The sequence below is a fragment of the Lipophrys pholis genome (genome assembly GCF_963383615.2).
Source record: "Lipophrys pholis genome assembly, chromosome: 15".
In the NCBI taxonomy this organism is placed as follows: Eukaryota; Metazoa; Chordata; class Actinopteri; order Blenniiformes; family Blenniidae; genus Lipophrys; species Lipophrys pholis.
Genome location: NC_137642.1, coordinates 5941947 through 5946281, shown reverse-complemented (window position 1 = coordinate 5946281; position 4335 = coordinate 5941947).

The window sequence follows — 4335 nt, the reverse complement described above, 5'->3', positions numbered from 1 at the left end:
TGTAGCTGTAAATTACAGGGAAGGAGCACACTGGGAATATCATATTATTTTTTCAATTTAAATGCAAATAATATGATAGATGATTCCAAACAGTGTCATCAAAACACAACAAGAATGGGATAACTCGTGCACAGCTACCTGAGGCAAGGTAAGGCAACAAAGCTGAGGAAGTATTGAAAGGGGACAGGGGAGCACTTGGCATTTTGGGCATGCACATAATAACACACTCTTCTTTAGTTAGTGTTAGCTGGAAAAGGTTGTGTGCTACTATGTTTGACAGAGCTCCGACCCTGGCTGCGATGTTGACATTAGTGGGCCAGGACACTTCACCTCTGCTTTGGGAAGAGGCAGACGGTGAGCCGGCCCTCCAGGACAGCACGGCGGCGTGCAGTGTGGAGGTTTTCGTGTATAATCAGAGTGTTTGTTGAGGTGAAACGCCAAAGATAGCTACAGTGCTTTATAAGACATGTATAGCTCTCTAATAAGATCTGATTCAGTGTTAGTGTGCCTACAGCTTTCTTATTACTCTTCTTTACAAAGCGGGCCAAGATATTTGATGAGTTTCAACCTTTCGATCGCAAATCCACATATCAATCGCAGATTTACACTCAGCAGCCTTTGTGCTTCCTTTTCAGAGTGATGATTTCTACATTGTGCAAGCCTGTTGTTGACTTGGAGGGCCAGAAATCAAATCCTATCAAGCTTCATATTTCACAAATTGTGCCAGTTCTGGAGCGCTGAGCAAATGGAAAGAGGGCAGCGAGACGCAAACAAACAAGCACATGGATGAATAACACAACGCAGATGTGAACAGCACGCCTGTCATTGTCAGAGGGGATACAGGTTTCCTCAACCGTGACATACAATCGGTATGCAGGACAGGGAAAGATCAACAAAATGATACAGAGCAAACTAATAGGCAAAACCCCTCGAATCTACTTCACCACTAACATGCCATCGGTTCTGTCTGTGTATGTGTGTCATTCACGTGTGTTTGTGTGAGCCTGTACGTGTGAAGTCCAGAGCTGCATGCGTCTCCTGTGTGGTGTGGCATGTCAGACATGTCTCATCATATTAAGACACAATGAGGAAGGAAGCTGCTGACCATCACTGCCGTGACTCAACTCAACAGTGGATGCTACAAACCCACCACAATTTAACCGCCCATAAGGCCTCAAATTCCCTTCTGTTCAAAGTTATTCAAACAAGTATTCACTTGAGAAGGTCTTGCATTACTTTTGTCTCTATCAGTTATCTAAGCTCTCATCACTGTGTGACTTCACAGGTGAAGCAACGTTAGTCAGTTGATAATTGTTTCTTAAAGACTGACAACAAGGAGAAGTGTGGTAGAAACTACCAACATGCCCACAGCTACTGCAGATTTATACTTGTACATGTAAGATACACTAATATAATGCTGTGGCTTGTGATGCCAGTTTATTTTAGTGAGCCACGAGTTTAGTGATCGAACAACAGAACTGCTCTTCAATGAAGACGAGTAAAGCTTCACCTGTTGCTTTCAATGACTAATTATAACAGCGTCACTCATTTATCACTCATTTTGTTACATTATTAACGTATTGCTGCCTGTAACAGTAATGTTTGATTTTGTGTAATGATGAAATACCAGTGGAACAATTTATCACATAGAGGATATATTTTGCTGTTGAAAACAAAACTTGGCTGGAGTAAAACTATATTTGAATGACTGATAAGGGCTGTAGAGGCATGTTTGCTGAAATGATGATTAGGATGTAAAATCTCTGTAGCCGCTTTTCGGTTCAGTTCAGTTTAAGTCACTTTCATAAACATGTGAATTAAATCCTATTAATTTCTGACCATTAAAAAAAAAAATCTCTTTGTACCAGTTTTATTTCTGCCTGCTCCACCCCCCCCCCCCCCCACCCCTTTTTTTTTTCCTTTCAGCCACACTTAGATTTTCTCCTGACCTTTGACATCCATCCATCCGCTCATCCATACATCCACCAGCCCTTTGGTATCTTGTCCATCTCTGTATCTGTCTCCCGTCTAGCCTCCAGTCACAATACTGGCCAGCTTCCATCTTAACCTCAACCTTTCCACTTGTCTTTCCTTGGGCCTGTTGGCTGCAGGTGGATGGAGCAGGTCTGTCACAGGGTGGCAAATCTGTCATCCGCTGTGCATGTGCATGTACTTAAATGTGTGTTTGTGTCTTGGTGTTTGTCTGTGGGTGGGTGTGTGCACGGCGGGAGGGGTGTGAAGGCAGCTGTCACGCTGTCTCAGGATCATATGCTGGCTGTCAGACATGCTGTAAAGTCACTGACATCCAACCCGGAAAACACAAACACACAGGGGTTATCTGAGAAAACCACACGGAAATCATCTGGGTGCTTCTCACTGGATCCAACTGATGATCACGGCGAACTGGAACCAATCGAAAATTTGACGGGATAAAGAAACAATAGAATCAGACAGAGACATGACCAGTGAACTAGACCTGGGATCAGTCAGTAGAAAACTACATAGGATGCAACTTATATCCATAAAGGCGGTGGGAACTGTGAGCAAACGCAGCGTACACCGTGGACTCAAACCCACAGCTTGACACACTCAGTTTTGTGCGGCGTTGTTTGTGTTACTCAGGCAGAGGTAAAAAAAAGCAACAAGACAAAACCTGACTGGGATGGCTGCAACATGACATAATGGGCAAAAAGAGAGAACGTGACAGATGATACAGGATGAACTGCCTCCAGATAACACTGAAAGCTATGCTCATGTCCACAGAGGGAGCGAGATGCTGCAACTGGAGACAATCAAGGCCAGGAAGCTGCAGACAAAATCAAGGCAGAGACAAAAACATGAAGGATGAATCCAGACAAAAACTTGACATGTCATGCATGTCATGGATCCATCCATCAATGTAAAAATGTGAAAAGAGCTTTCAAGACAGGGAGAACACGCCAACTCCACATAGAAAGGCCCAGGATCACAATGGTGTGAGGTTAGCACTTCTCCACTGCGCCAAAGCACAGACACCTCAATTTTCTGCTCAATATAATACAATGCAGCCTATCTGACACATATTTTGACTTTGAATTCATTCTGCTAAACATTTGTTCTCAAATAAGATCAATAATAGATTAATTCATATAGCACTGGTAAAAATATGAGCTTTGACAGAATAAGAAAACCAAACAACAACCAAGATGACAGGATTTCAAAAGCTACCAAATGTAATGAAATGAAAACTATATCTTCCTTTAGAATTGTAATACTGACATCAAATTAAGAAAAGAACTGAAAGAAGGGAGAAGAATATGGTACATTTGAAGGCTTTGTAAATGATTTCTTTTAGTATTAACTCACAAAGAGCCCTTTCGATGAGAGACTTTTCAGCCATGATAAAGTTCTCAAAAGTATTTCAAATGTAAGTGATGTGCTGAGGCGTCCTTGAGCAGGACACCGTACCGCAGCCATCTCGGGATGTTAACCCCTGCTCTATAACATCTGTCGACAGAGGTCAAGTGAGGAGATGAATTCCGTTAAACTTTTGTAATGCATTGTATTAATTTTATTTAGTATTCATGCCTATCTTACAAAACTGAGTCCTGAAACATTGTTCATAAAGAGGATGACCTCGGCCAGCGATCAATGCACAAGATCTCTGCAGTTCCTTTTCAGTTCTCCTCCTGTGAGCTTTGTGGCTTTAATTTGTCATGATGTAGTTCTTTTTGTGCGTTTCAATGAGTATGCATATGCAGTGTGTGTGTGTGTGTGTGTGTGTGTGTGTGTGTGTGTGTGTGTGTGTGTGTGTTGTGGGATTTCTCAGGAGAAGGTAAATGTCTCATCTCTCCGGTCCCCAGCCTGTCCAGGTAAATAACACATTCACACATCACTGGACACACCATCGACCTCCCCTCAACACACACATCATCCCCTTATCTTGTTCTCCATTGATCCTCACACACACACACACACACGCACACACACACACACACACACACACACACACACACACACACACACACACACACACACACACACACACACACACACACACTTTTCTCTTTTTCTCTCCTCTTCTCTTCTCGTCTCGTGGAAAAGCTACCCGGCACAATGCGTGTGTGTTTCTTTCTGATGTCCAGTGAGACACGGCGGGCGGGCAGGTCTCCATCGGCCACAGTGCAGCTGTCATTTCAGGTTAGTGCAGGCGAGAAGTGGCTGAGGAGGAGGTGGAGAGGGATGAATAAGTGAAGAGGCTGCAGACTGGACTCATGTTAAATGTAGAAAGGCTAACAGGCCAGACTGCTTTTGAGCTGTGTGTGTGTGTGTGTGTGTGTGTGTGTGTGTGTGTGT